Source organism: Electrophorus electricus, chromosome 12, assembly GCF_041902795.1.
Source record: "Electrophorus electricus isolate QZ-2024a chromosome 12, ASM4190279v1, whole genome shotgun sequence".
Lineage (NCBI taxonomy): Eukaryota > Metazoa > Chordata > Actinopteri > Gymnotiformes > Gymnotidae > Electrophorus > Electrophorus electricus.
The window spans coordinates 17,858,440-17,874,673 of NC_137508.1; positions in this window are offsets into that span (position 1 = coordinate 17,858,440).

Here is a 16,234-nt window from a genome sequence, read left to right on the forward strand (position 1 = left end):
ATGAAACAGCTTTGTATTCACCTTAAACACTGTTTCAGGGCAAGAGATCATGTTTAGACTAAAAGGGAATGCATTATAAGAAGAATCTTTACTTTGAAACTCTGTTCTTTACCTTTTTCACACTATGAAACAGCTTTGTATTCACCTTAAACACTGTTTCAGGGCAAGAGATTATGTTTTAGACTAAAAGGGAATGCATTATAAGAAGAATCTTTACTTTGAAACTCTGTTCTTTACCTTTTTCACACTATGAAACAGCTTTGTATTCACCTTAAACACTGTTTCAGGGCAAAAGATTGTGTTTTAGACTAAAAGGGAATGCATTATAAGAAGAATCTTTACTTTGAAACTCTGTTCTTTACCTTTTTCACACAATGAAACAGCTTTGTATTCACCTTAAACATTGTTGCAGGGCAAGAGATCATGTTTAGACTAAAAGGGAATGCATTATAAGAAGAATCTTTACTTTGAAACTCTGTTCTTTACCTTTTTCACACTATGAAACAGCTTTGTTTTCACCTTAAACACTATTGCAGGGCAAGAGATCATGTTTAGACTAAAAGGGAATGCATTATAAGAAGAATCTTTACTTTGAAACTCTGTTCTTTACCTTTTTCACACTATGAAACAGCTTTGTATTCACCTTAAACACTGTTGCAGGGCAAGAGATCATGTTTAGACTAAAAGGGAATGCATTAGAAGAAGAATCTTTACTTTGAAACTCTGTTCTTTACCTTTTTCACACTATGAAACAGCTTTGTATTCACCTTAAACACTGTTTCAGGGCAAGAGATTGTGTTTTAGACTAAAAGGGAATGCATTATAAGAAGAATCTTTACTTTGAAACTGTTCTTTACCTTTTTCACACTATGAAACAGCTTTGTATTCACCTTAAACACTGTTTCAGGGCAAGAGATCGTGTTTTAGACTAAAAGGGAATGCATTATAAGAAGAATCTTTACTTTGAAACTCTGTTCTTTACCTTTTTCACACTATGAAACAGCTTTGTATTCACCTTAAACACTGTTGCAGGGCAAGAGATCATGTTTAGACTAAAAGGGAATGCATTATAAGAAGAATCTTTACTTTGAAACTCTGTTCTTTACCTTTTTCACACTATGAAACAGCTTTGTATTCACCTTAAACACTGTTTCAGGGTAAGAGATTGTGTTTTAGACTAAAAGGGAATGCATTCTAAGAAGAATCTTTACTTAGAAACTCTGTTCTTTACCTTTTTCACACTATGAAACAGCTTTGTATTCACCTTAAACACTGTTTCAGAGCTAGACATCTTGTTTTTAACCAAACTGAATAACTTACAATATGTTAAGAAAACACATATTTCAAATGAAAAGAGTTTATAACAAGGGGACATCAAGTTGTTTGTAATATGACCAATTAAAGTAATTGCAACTCTGTTTTTACACCTCTAACCACAAGGAGGCAACGTTTCCACGCATTATAATTGGCTTATACATAGTTTCAGAGCAAGAAATATTGTTTTTAACCAAATTGAACAACTTAAACACTGTTTCAGGGCAAGAGATTGTGTTTTAGACTAAAAGGGAATGCATTATAAGAAGAATCTTTACTTTGAAACTCTGTTCTTTACCTTTTTCACACAATGAAACAGCTTTGTATTCACCTTAAACACTGTTGCAGGGCAAGAGATCATGTTTAGACTAAAAGGGAATGCATTATAAGAAGAATCTTTACTTTGAAACTCTGTTCTTTACCTTTTTCACACTATGAAACAGCTTTGTATTCACCTTAAACACTGTTGCAGGGCAAGAGATCATGTTTAGACTAAAAGGGAATGCATTATAAGAAGAATCTTTACTTTGAAACTCTGTTCTTTACCTTTTTCACACAATGAAACAGCTTTGTATTCACCTTAAACACTGTTACAGGGCAAGAGATCATGTTTAGACTAAAAGGGAATGCATTATAAGAAGAATCTTTACTTTGAAACTCTGTTCTTTACCTTTTTCACACTATGAAACAGCTTTGTATTCACCTTAAACACTGTTTCAGGGCAAGAGATTGTGTTTTAGACTAAAAGGGAATGCATTATAAGAAGAATCTTTACTTTGAAACTCTGTTCTTTACCTTTTTCACACAATGAAACAGCTTTGTATTCACTTTGTAACACTGTTGCAGGGCAAGAGATCATGTTTAGACTAAAAGGGAATGCATTATAAGAAGAATCTTTACTTTGAAACTGTTCTTTACCTTTTTCACACTATGAAACAGCTTTGTATTCACCTTAAACACTGTTGCAGGGCAAGAGATCATGTTTAGACTAAAAGGGAATGCATTATAAGAAGAATCTTTACTTTGAAACTCTGTTCTTTACCTTTTTCACACTATGAAACAGCTTTGTATTCACCTTAAACACTGTTTCAGGGCAAGAGATTGTGTTTTAGACTAAAAGGGAATGCATTATAAGAAGAATCTTTACTTTGAAACTCTGTTCTTTACCTTTTTCACACTATGAAACAGCTTTGTATTCACCTTAAACACTGTTGCAGGGCAAGAGATCATGTTTAGACTAAAAGGGAATGCATTAGAAGAAGAATCTTTACTTTGAAACTCTGTTCTTTACCTTTTTCACACTATGAAACAGCTTTGTATTCACCTTAAACACTGTTTCAGGGCAAGAGATTGTGTTTTAGACTAAAAGGGAATGCATTATAAGAAGAATCTTTACTTTGAAACTGTTCTTTACCTTTTTCACACTATGAAACAGCTTTGTATTCACCTTAAACACTGTTTCAGGGCAAGAGATCGTGTTTTAGACTAAAAGGGAATGCATTATAAGAAGAATCTTTACTTTGAAACTCTGTTCTTTACCTTTTTCACACTATGAAACAGCTTTGTATTCACCTTAAACACTGTTGCAGGGCAAGAGATCATGTTTAGACTAAAAGGGAATGCATTATAAGAAGAATCTTTACTTTGAAACTCTGTTCTTTACCTTTTTCACACTATGAAACAGCTTTGTATTCACCTTAAACACTGTTTCAGGGTAAGAGATTGTGTTTTAGACTAAAAGGGAATGCATTCTAAGAAGAATCTTTACTTAGAAACTCTGTTCTTTACCTTTTTCACACTATGAAACAGCTTTGTATTCACCTTAAACACTGTTTCAGAGCTAGACATCTTGTTTTTAACCAAACTGAATAACTTACAATATGTTAAGAAAACACATATTTCAAATGAAAAGAGTTTATAACAAGGGGACATCAAGTTGTTTGTAATATGACCAATTAAAGTAATTGCAACTCTGTTTTTACACCTCTAACCACAAGGAGGCAACGTTTCCACGCATTATAATTGGCTTATACATAGTTTCAGAGCAAGAAATATTGTTTTTAACCAAATTGAACAACTTAAACACTGTTTCAGGGCAAGAGATTGTGTTTTAGACTAAAAGGGAATGCATTATAAGAAGAATCTTTACTTTGAAACTCTGTTCTTTACCTTTTTCACACAATGAAACAGCTTTGTATTCACCTTAAACACTGTTGCAGGGCAAGAGATCATGTTTAGACTAAAAGGGAATGCATTATAAGAAGAATCTTTACTTTGAAACTCTGTTCTTTACCTTTTTCACACTATGAAACAGCTTTGTATTCACCTTAAACACTGTTGCAGGGCAAGAGATCATGTTTAGACTAAAAGGGAATGCATTATAAGAAGAATCTTTACTTTGAAACTCTGTTCTTTACCTTTTTCACACTATGAAACAGCTTTGTATTCACCTTAAACACTGTTTCAGGGCAAGAGATTGTGTTTTAGACTAAAAGGGAATGCATTATAAGAAGAATCTTTACTTTGAAACTCTGTTCTTTACCTTTTTCACACAATGAAACAGCTTTGTATTCACTTTGTAACACTGTTGCAGGGCAAGAGATCATGTTTAGACTAAAAGGGAATGCATTATAAGAAGAATCTTTACTTTGAAACTGTTCTTTACCTTTTTCACACTATGAAACAGCTTTGTATTCACCTTAAACACTGTTGCAGGGCAAGAGATCATGTTTAGACTAAAAGGGAATGCATTATAAGAAGAATCTTTACTTTGAAACTCTGTTCTTTACCTTTTTCACACTATGAAACAGCTTTGTATTCACCTTAAACACTGTTTCAGGGCAAGAGATTGTGTTTTAGACTAAAAGGGAATGCATTATAAGAAGAATCTTTACTTTGAAACTCTGTTCTTTACCTTTTTCACACAATGAAACAGCTTTGTATTCACCTTAAACATTGTTGCAGGGCAAGAGATCATGTTTAGACTAAAAGGGAATGCATTATAAGAAGAATCTTTACTTTGAAACTCTGTTCTTTACCTTTTTCACACTATGAAACAGCTTTGTATTCACCTTAAACACTGTTTCAGGGCAAGAGATTGTGTTTTAGACTAAAAGGGAATGCATTATAAGAAGAATCTTTACTTTGAAACTCTGTTCTTTACCTTTTTCACACTATGAAACAGCTTTGTATTCACCTTAAACACTGTTTCAGGGCAAGAGATTGTGTTTTAGACTAAAAGGGAATGCATTATAAGAAGAATCTTTACTTTGAAACTCTGTTCTTTACCTTTTTCACACTATGAAACAGCTTTGTATTCACTTTGTAACACTGTTGCAGGGCAAGAGATCATGTTTAGACTAAAAGGGAATGCATTATAAGAAGAATCTTTACTTTGAAACTCTGTTCTTTACCTTTTTCACACAATGAAACAGCTTTGTATTCACCTTAAACACTGTTTCAGGGTAAGAGATTGTGTTTTAGACTAAAAGGGAATGCATTATAAGAAGAATCTTTACTTAGAAACTCTGTTCTTTACCTTTTTCACACTATGAAACAGCTTTGTATTCACCTTAAACACTGTTTCAGAGCTAGACATCTTGTTTTTAACCAAACTGAATAACTTACAATATGTTAAGAAAACACATATTTCAAATGAAAAGAGTTTATAACAAGGGGACATCAAGTTGTTTGTAATATGACCAATTAAAGTAATTGCAACTCTGTTTTTACACCTCTAACCACAAGGAGGCAACGTTTCCACGCATTATAATTGGCTTATACATAGTTTCAGAGCAAGAAATATTGTTTTTAACCAAATTGAACAACTTAAACACTGTTTCAGGGCAAGAGATTGTGTTTTAGACTAAAAGGGAATGCATTATAAGAAGAATCTTTACTTTGAAACTCTGTTCTTTACCTTTTTCACACAATGAAACAGCTTTGTATTCACCTTAAACACTGTTGCAGGGCAAGAGATCATGTTTAGACTAAAAGGGAATGCATTATAAGAAGAATCTTTACTTTGAAACTCTGTTCTTTACCTTTTTCACACTATGAAACAGCTTTGTATTCACCTTAAACACTGTTGCAGGGCAAGAGATCATGTTTAGACTAAAAGGGAATGCATTATAAGAAGAATCTTTACTTTGAAACTCTGTTCTTTACCTTTTTCACACAATGAAACAGCTTTGTATTCACCTTAAACACTGTTACAGGGCAAGAGATCATGTTTAGACTAAAAGGGAATGCATTATAAGAAGAATCTTTACTTTGAAACTCTGTTCTTTACCTTTTTCACACTATGAAACAGCTTTGTATTCACCTTAAACACTGTTTCAGGGCAAGAGATTGTGTTTTAGACTAAAAGGGAATGCATTATAAGAAGAATCTTTACTTTGAAACTCTGTTCTTTACCTTTTTCACACAATGAAACAGCTTTGTATTCACTTTGTAACACTGTTGCAGGGCAAGAGATCATGTTTAGACTAAAAGGGAATGCATTATAAGAAGAATCTTTACTTTGAAACTGTTCTTTACCTTTTTCACACTATGAAACAGCTTTGTATTCACCTTAAACACTGTTGCAGGGCAAGAGATCATGTTTAGACTAAAAGGGAATGCATTATAAGAAGAATCTTTACTTTGAAACTCTGTTCTTTACCTTTTTCACACTATGAAACAGCTTTGTATTCACCTTAAACACTGTTTCAGGGCAAGAGATTGTGTTTTAGACTAAAAGGGAATGCATTATAAGAAGAATCTTTACTTTGAAACTCTGTTCTTTACCTTTTTCACACAATGAAACAGCTTTGTATTCACCTTAAACATTGTTGCAGGGCAAGAGATCATGTTTAGACTAAAAGGGAATGCATTATAAGAAGAATCTTTACTTTGAAACTCTGTTCTTTACCTTTTTCACACTATGAAACAGCTTTGTATTCACCTTAAACACTGTTTCAGGGCAAGAGATTGTGTTTTAGACTAAAAGGGAATGCATTATAAGAAGAATCTTTACTTTGAAACTCTGTTCTTTACCTTTTTCACACTATGAAACAGCTTTGTATTCACCTTAAACACTGTTTCAGGGCAAGAGATTGTGTTTTAGACTAAAAGGGAATGCATTATAAGAAGAATCTTTACTTTGAAACTCTGTTCTTTACCTTTTTCACACTATGAAACAGCTTTGTATTCACTTTGTAACACTGTTGCAGGGCAAGAGATCATGTTTAGACTAAAAGGGAATGCATTATAAGAAGAATCTTTACTTTGAAACTCTGTTCTTTACCTTTTTCACACTATGAAACAGCTTTGTATTCACCTTAAACACTGTTTCAGGGCAAGAGATTGTGTTTTAGACTAAAAGGGAATGCATTATAAGAAGAATCTTTACTTTGAAACTCTGTTCTTTACCTTTTTCACACTATGAAACAGCTTTGTATTCACCTTAAACACTGTTTCAGGGCAAGAGATTGTGTTTTAGACTAAAAGGGAATGCATTATAAGAAGAATCTTTACTTTGAAACTCTGTTCTTTACCTTTTTCACACAATGAAACAGCTTTGTATTCACCTTAAACACTGTTGCAGGGCAAGAGATCATGTTTAGACTAAAAGGGAATGCATTATAAGAAGAATCTTTACTTTGAAACTCTGTTCTTTACCTTTGTCACACTATGAAACAGCTTTGTATTCACCTTAAACACTGTTGCAGGGCAAGAGATCATGTTTAGACTAAAAGGGAATGCATTATAAGAAGAATCTTTACTTTGAAACTCTGTTCTTTACCTTTTTCACACTATGAAACAGCTTTGTATTCACCTTAAACACTGTTTCAGGGCAAGAGATTGTGTTTTAGACTAAAAGGGAATGCATTATAAGAAGAATCTTTACTTTGAAACTCTGTTCTTTACCTTTTTCACACAATGAAACAGCTTTGTATTCACTTTGTAACACTGTTGCAGGGCAAGAGATCATGTTTAGACTAAAAGGGTATGCATTATAAGAAGAATCTTTACTTTGAAACTGTTCTTTACCTTTTTCACACTATGAAACAGCTTTGTATTCACCTTAAACACTGTTGCAGGGCAAGAGATCATGTTTAGACTAAAAGGGAATGCATTATAAGAAGAATCTTTACTTTGAAACTCTGTTCTTTACCTTTTTCACACTATGAAACAGCTTTGTATTCACCTTAAACACTGTTTCAGGGCAAGAGATTGTGTTTTAGACTAAAAGGGAATGCATTATAAGAAGAATCTTTACTTTGAAACTCTGTTCTTTACCTTTTTCACACAATGAAACAGCTTTGTATTCACCTTAAACATTGTTGCAGGGCAAGAGATCATGTTTAGACTAAAAGGGAATGCATTATAAGAAGAATCTTTACTTTGAAACTCTGTTCTTTACCTTTTTCACACTATGAAACAGCTTTGTATTCACCTTAAACACTGTTTCAGGGCAAGAGATTGTGTTTTAGACTAAAAGGGAATGCATTATAAGAAGAATCTTTACTTTGAAACTCTGTTCTTTACCTTTTTCACACTATGAAACAGCTTTGTATTCACCTTAAACACTGTTTCAGGGCAAGAGATTGTGTTTTAGACTAAAAGGGAATGCATTATAAGAAGAATCTTTACTTTGAAACTCTGTTCTTTACCTTTTTCACACTATGAAACAGCTTTGTATTCACTTTGTAACACTGTTGCAGGGCAAGAGATCATGTTTAGACTAAAAGGGAATGCATTATAAGAAGAATCTTTACTTTGAAACTCTGTTCTTTACCTTTTTCACACTATGAAACAGCTTTGTATTCACCTTAAACACTGTTGCAGGGCAAGAGATCATGTTTAGACTAAAAGGGAATGCATTATAAGAAGAATCTTTACTTTGAAACTCTGTTCTTTACCTTTTTCACACTATGAAACAGCTTTGTATTCACCTTAAACACTGTTTCAGGGCAAGAGATTGTGTTTTAGACTAAAAGGGAATGCATTATAAGAAGAATCTTTACTTTGAAACTCTGTTCTTTACCTTTTTCACACTATGAAACAGCTTTGTATTCACCTTAAACACTGTTTCAGGGCAAGAGATTGTGTTTTAGACTAAAAGGGAATGCATTATAAGAAGAATCTTTACTTTGAAACTCTGTTCTTTACCTTTTTCACACAATGAAACAGCTTTGTATTCACCTTAAACATTGTTGCAGGGCAAGAGATCATGTTTAGACTAAAAGGGAATGCATTATAAGAAGAATCTTTACTTTGAAACTCTGTTCTTTACCTTTTTCACACTATGAAACAGCTTTGTATTCACCTTAAACACTGTTGCAGGGCAAGAGATCATGTTTAGACTAAAAGGGAATGCATTATAAGAAGAATCTTTACTTTGAAACTCTGTTCTTTACCTTTTTCACACTATGAAACAGCTTTGTATTCACCTTAAACACTGTTTCAGGGCAAGAGATTGTGTTTTAGACTAAATGGGAATGCATTATAAGAAGAATCTTTACTTTGAAACTCTGTTCTTTACCTTTTTCACACTATGAAACAGCTTTGTATTCACCTTAAACACTGTTTCAGGGCAAGAGATTGTGTTTTAGACTAAAAGGGAATGCATTATAAGAAGAATCTTTACTTTGAAACTCTGTTCTTTACCTTTTTCACACTATGAAACAGCTTTGTATTCACCTTAAACACTGTTGCAGGGCAAGAGATCATGTTTAGACTAAAAGGGAATGCATTAGAAGAAGAATCTTTACTTTGAAACTCTGTTCTTTACCTTTTTCACACTATGAAACAGCTTTGTATTCACCTTAAACACTGTTTCAGGGCAAGAGATTGTGTTTTAGACTAAAAGGGAATGCATTATAAGAAGAATCTTTACTTTGAAACTGTTCTTTACCTTTTTCACACTATGAAACAGCTTTGTATTCACCTTAAACACTGTTTCAGGGCAAGAGATCGTGTTTTAGACTAAAAGGGAATGCATTATAAGAAGAATCTTTACTTTGAAACTCTGTTCTTTACCTTTTTCACACTATGAAACAGCTTTGTATTCACCTTAAACACTGTTGCAGGGCAAGAGATCATGTTTAGACTAAAAGGGAATGCATTATAAGAAGAATCTTTACTTTGAAACTCTGTTCTTTACCTTTTTCACACTATGAAACAGCTTTGTATTCACCTTAAACACTGTTTCAGGGTAAGAGATTGTGTTTTAGACTAAAAGGGAATGCATTCTAAGAAGAATCTTTACTTAGAAACTCTGTTCTTTACCTTTTTCACACTATGAAACAGCTTTGTATTCACCTTAAACACTGTTTCAGAGCTAGACATCTTGTTTTTAACCAAACTGAATAACTTACAATATGTTAAGAAAACACATATTTCAAATGAAAAGAGTTTATAACAAGGGGACATCAAGTTGTTTGTAATATGACCAATTAAAGTAATTGCAACTCTGTTTTTACACCTCTAACCACAAGGAGGCAACGTTTCCACGCATTATAATTGGCTTATACATAGTTTCAGAGCAAGAAATATTGTTTTTAACCAAATTGAACAACTTAAACACTGTTTCAGGGCAAGAGATTGTGTTTTAGACTAAAAGGGAATGCATTATAAGAAGAATCTTTACTTTGAAACTCTGTTCTTTACCTTTTTCACACTATGAAACAGCCTTGTATTCACCTTAAACACTGTTGCAGGGCAAGAGATCATGTTTAGACTAAAAGGGAATGCATTATAAGAAGAATCTTTACTTTGAAACTCTGTTCTTTACCTTTTTCACACAATGAAACAGCTTTGTATTCACCTTAAACACTGTTGCAGGGCAAGAGATCATGTTTAGACTAAAAGGGAATGCATTATAAGAAGAATCTTTACTTTGAAACTCTGTTCTTTACCTTTTTCACACTATGAAACAGCTTTGTATTCACCTTAAACACTGTTTCAGGGCAAGAGATTGTGTTTTAGACTAAAAGGGAATGCATTATAAGAAGAATCTTTACTTTGAAACTCTGTTCTTTACCTTTTTCACACAATGAAACAGCTTTGTATTCACTTTGTAACACTGTTGCAGGGCAAGAGATCATGTTTAGACTAAAAGGGAATGCATTATAAGAAGAATCTTTACTTTGAAACTGTTCTTTACCTTTTTCACACTATGAAACAGCTTTGTATTCACCTTAAACACTGTTGCAGGGCAAGAGATCATGTTTAGACTAAAAGGGAATGCATTATAAGAAGAATCTTTACTTTGAAACTCTGTTCTTTACCTTTTTCACACTATGAAACAGCTTTGTATTCACCTTAAACACTGTTTCAGGGCAAGAGATTGTGTTTTAGACTAAAAGGGAATGCATTATAAGAAGAATCTTTACTTTGAAACTCTGTTCTTTACCTTTTTCACACAATGAAACAGCTTTGTATTCACCTTAAACATTGTTGCAGGGCAAGAGATCATGTTTAGACTAAAAGGGAATGCATTATAAGAAGAATCTTTACTTTGAAACTCTGTTCTTTACCTTTTTCACACTATGAAACAGCTTTGTATTCACCTTAAACACTGTTTCAGGGCAAGAGATTGTGTTTTAGACTAAAAGGGAATGCATTATAAGAAGAATCTTTACTTTGAAACTCTGTTCTTTACCTTTTTCACACTATGAAACAGCTTTGTATTCACCTTAAACACTGTTTCAGGGCAAGAGATTGTGTTTTAGACTAAAAGGGAATGCATTATAAGAAGAATCTTTACTTTGAAACTCTGTTCTTTACCTTTTTCACACTATGAAACAGCTTTGTATTCACTTTGTAACACTGTTGCAGGGCAAGAGATCATGTTTAGACTAAAAGGGAATGCATTATAAGAAGAATCTTTACTTTGAAACTCTGTTCTTTACCTTTTTCACACTATGAAACAGCTTTGTATTCACCTTAAACACTGTTGCAGGGCAAGAGATCATGTTTAGACTAAAAGGGAATGCATTATAAGAAGAATCTTTACTTTGAAACTCTGTTCTTTACCTTTTTCACACTATGAAACAGCTTTGTATTCACCTTAAACACTGTTTCAGGGCAAGAGATCGTGTTTTAGACTAAAAGGGAATGCATTATAAGAAGAATCTTTACTTTGAAACTCTGTTCTTTACCTTTTTCACACAATGAAACAGCTTTGTATTCACCTTAAACATTGTTGCAGGGCAAGAGATCATGTTTAGACTAAAAGGGAATGCATTATAAGAAGAATCTTTACTTTGAAACTCTGTTCTTTACCTTTTTCACACTATGAAACAGCTTTGTATTCACCTTAAACACTGTTGCAGGGCAAGAGATCATGTTTAGACTAAAAGGGAATGCATTATAAGAAGAATCTTTACTTTGAAACTCTGTTCTTTACCTTTTTCACACTATGAAACAGCTTTGTATTCACCTTAAACACTGTTTCAGGGCAAGAGATTGTGTTTTAGACTAAAAGGGAATGCATTATAAGAAGAATCTTTACTTTGAAACTCTGTTCTTTACCTTTTTCACACTATGAAACAGCTTTGTATTCACCTTAAACACTGTTTCAGGGCAAGAGATTGTGTTTTAGACTAAAAGGGAATGCATTATAAGAAGAATCTTTACTTTGAAACTCTGTTCTTTACCTTTTTCACACTATGAAACAGCTTTGTATTCACCTTAAACACTGTTGCAGGGCAAGAGATCATGTTTAGACTAAAAGGGAATGCATTAGAAGAAGAATCTTTACTTTGAAACTCTGTTCTTTACCTTTTTCACACTATGAAACAGCTTTGTATTCACCTTAAACACTGTTTCAGGGCAAGAGATTGTGTTTTAGACTAAAAGGGAATGCATTTTAAGAAGAATCTTTACTTTGAAACTGTTCTTTACCTTTTTCACACTATGAAACAGCTTTGTATTCACCTTAAACACTGTTTCAGGGCAAGAGATCGTGTTTTAGACTAAAAGGGAATGCATTATAAGAAGAATCTTTACTTTGAAACTCTGTTCTTTACCTTTTTCACACTATGAAACAGCTTTGTATTCACCTTAAACACTGTTGCAGGGCAAGAGATCATGTTTAGACTAAAAGGGAATGCATTATAAGAAGAATCTTTACTTTGAAACTCTGTTCTTTACCTTTTTCACACTATGAAACAGCTTTGTATTCACCTTAAACACTGTTTCAGGGTAAGAGATTGTGTTTTAGACTAAAAGGGAATGCATTCTAAGAAGAATCTTTACTTAGAAACTCTGTTCTTTACCTTTTTCACACTATGAAACAGCTTTGTATTCACCTTAAACACTGTTTCAGAGCTAGACATCTTGTTTTTAACCAAACTGAATAACTTACAATATGTTAAGAAAACACATATTTCAAATGAAAAGAGTTTATAACAAGGGGACATCAAGTTGTTTGTAATATGACCAATTAAAGTAATTGCAACTCTGTTTTTACACCTCTAACCACAAGGAGGCAACGTTTCCACGCATTATAATTGGCTTATACATAGTTTCAGAGCAAGAAATATTGTTTTTAACCAAATTGAACAACTTAAACACTGTTTCAGGGCAAGAGATTGTGTTTTAGACTAAAAGGGAATGCATTATAAGAAGAATCTTTACTTTGAAACTCTGTTCTTTACCTTTTTCACACTATGAAACAGCTTTGTATTCACCTTAAACACTGTTGCAGGGCAAGAGATCATGTTTAGACTAAAAGGGAATGCATTATAAGAAGAATCTTTACTTTGAAACTCTGTTCTTTACCTTTTTCACACAATGAAACAGCTTTGTATTCACCTTAAACACTGTTGCAGGGCAAGAGATCATGTTTAGACTAAAAGGGAATGCATTATAAGAAGAATCTTTACTTTGAAACTCTGTTCTTTACCTTTTTCACACTATGAAACAGCTTTGTATTCACCTTAAACACTGTTTCAGGGCAAGAGATTGTGTTTTAGACTAAAAGGGAATGCATTATAAGAAGAATCTTTACTTTGAAACTCTGTTCTTTACCTTTTTCACACAATGAAACAGCTTTGTATTCACTTTGTAACACTGTTGCAGGGCAAGAGATCATGTTTAGACTAAAAGGGAATGCATTATAAGAAGAATCTTTACTTTGAAACTCTGTTGTTTACCTTTTTCACACTATGAAACAGCTTTGTATTCACCTTAAACACTGTTTCAGGGCAAGAGATCATGTTTAGACTAAAAGGGAATGCATTATAAGAAGAATCTTTACTTTGAAACTCTGTTCTTTACCTTTTTCACACTATGAAACAGCTTTGTATTCACCTTAAACACTGTTTCAGGGCAAGAGATTATGTTTTAGACTAAAAGGGAATGCATTATAAGAAGAATCTTTACTTTGAAACTCTGTTCTTTACCTTTTTCACACTATGAAACAGCTTTGTATTCACCTTAAACACTGTTTCAGGGCAAAAGATTGTGTTTTAGACTAAAAGGGAATGCATTATAAGAAGAATCTTTACTTTGAAACTCTGTTCTTTACCTTTTTCACACAATGAAACAGCTTTGTATTCACCTTAAACATTGTTGCAGGGCAAGAGATCATGTTTAGACTAAAAGGGAATGCATTATAAGAAGAATCTTTACTTTGAAACTCTGTTCTTTACCTTTTTCACACTATGAAACAGCTTTGTTTTCACCTTAAACACTATTGCAGGGCAAGAGATCATGTTTAGACTAAAAGGGAATGCATTATAAGAAGAATCTTTACTTTGAAACTCTGTTCTTTACCTTTTTCACACTATGAAACAGCTTTGTATTCACCTTAAACACTGTTTCAGGGCAAGAGATTGTGTTTTAGACTAAAAGGGAATGCATTATAAGAAGAATCTTTACTTTGAAACTGTTCTTTACCTTTTTCACACTATGAAACAGCTTTGTATTCACCTTAAACACTGTTTCAGGGCAAGAGATCGTGTTTTAGACTAAAAGGGAATGCATTATAAGAAGAATCTTTACTTTGAAACTCTGTTCTTTACCTTTTTCACACTATGAAACAGCTTTGTATTCACCTTAAACACTGTTGCAGGGCAAGAGATCATGTTTAGACTAAAAGGGAATGCATTATAAGAAGAATCTTTACTTTGAAACTCTGTTCTTTACCTTTTTCACACTATGAAACAGCTTTGTATTCACCTTAAACACTGTTTCAGGGTAAGAGATTGTGTTTTAGACTAAAAGGGAATGCATTCTAAGAAGAATCTTTACTTAGAAACTCTGTTCTTTACCTTTTTCACACTATGAAACAGCTTTGTATTCACCTTAAACACTGTTTCAGAGCTAGACATCTTGTTTTTAACCAAACTGAATAACTTACAATATGTTAAGAAAACACATATTTCAAATGAAAAGAGTTTATAACAAGGGGACATCAAGTTGTTTGTAATATGACCAATTAAAGTAATTGCAACTCTGTTTTTACACCTCTAACCACAAGGAGGCAACGTTTCCACGCATTATAATTGGCTTATACATAGTTTCAGAGCAAGAAATATTGTTTTTAACCAAATTGAACAACTTAAACACTGTTTCAGGGCAAGAGATTGTGTTTTAGACTAAAAGGGAATGCATTATAAGAAGAATCTTTACTTTGAAACTCTGTTCTTTACCTTTTTCACACTATGAAACAGCTTTGTATTCACCTTAAACACTGTTGCAGGGCAAGAGATCATGTTTAGACTAAAAGGGAATGCATTATAAGAAGAATCTTTACTTTGAAACTCTGTTCTTTACCTTTTTCACACAATGAAACAGCTTTGTATTCACCTTAAACACTGTTGCAGGGCAAGAGATCATGTTTAGACTAAAAGGGAATGCATTATAAGAAGAATCTTTACTTTGAAACTCTGTTCTTTACCTTTTTCACACTATGAAACAGCTTTGTATTCACCTTAAACACTGTTTCAGGGCAAGAGATTGTGTTTTAGACTAAAAGGGAATGCATTATAAGAAGAATCTTTACTTTGAAACTCTGTTCTTTACCTTTTTCACACAATGAAACAGCTTTGTATTCACTTTGTAACACTGTTGCAGGGCAAGAGATCATGTTTAGACTAAAAGGGAATGCATTATAAGAAGAATCTTTACTTTGAAACTCTGTTGTTTACCTTTTTCACACTATGAAACAGCTTTGTATTCACCTTAAACACTGTTTCAGGGCAAGAGATCATGTTTAGACTAAAAGGGAATGCATTATAAGAAGAATCTTTACTTTGAAACTCTGTTCTTTACCTTTTTCACACTATGAAACAGCTTTGTATTCACCTTAAACACTGTTTCAGGGCAAGAGATTATGTTTTAGACTAAAAGGGAATGCATTATAAGAAGAATCTTTACTTTGAAACTCTGTTCTTTACCTTTTTCACACTATGAAACAGCTTTGTATTCACCTTAAACACTGTTTCAGGGCAAAAGATTGTGTTTTAGACTAAAAGGGAATGCATTATAAGAAGAATCTTTACTTTGAAACTCTGTTCTTTACCTTTTTCACACAATGAAACAGCTTTGTATTCACCTTAAACATTGTTGCAGGGCAAGAGATCATGTTTAGACTAAAAGGGAATGCATTATAAGAAGAATCTTTACTTTGAAACTCTGTTCTTTACCTTTTTCACACTATGAAACAGCTTTGTATTCACCTTAAACACTATTGCAGGGCAAGAGATCATGTTTAGACTAAAAGGGAATGCATTATAAGAAGAATCTTTACTTTGAAACTCTGTTCTTTACCTTTTTCACACTATGAAACAGCTTTGTATTCACCTTAAACACTGTTTCAGGGCAAGAGATTGTGTTTTAGACTAAAAGGTAATGCATTATAAGAAGAATCTTTACTTTGAAACTCTGTTCTTTACCTTTTTCACACTATGAAACAGCTTTGTAT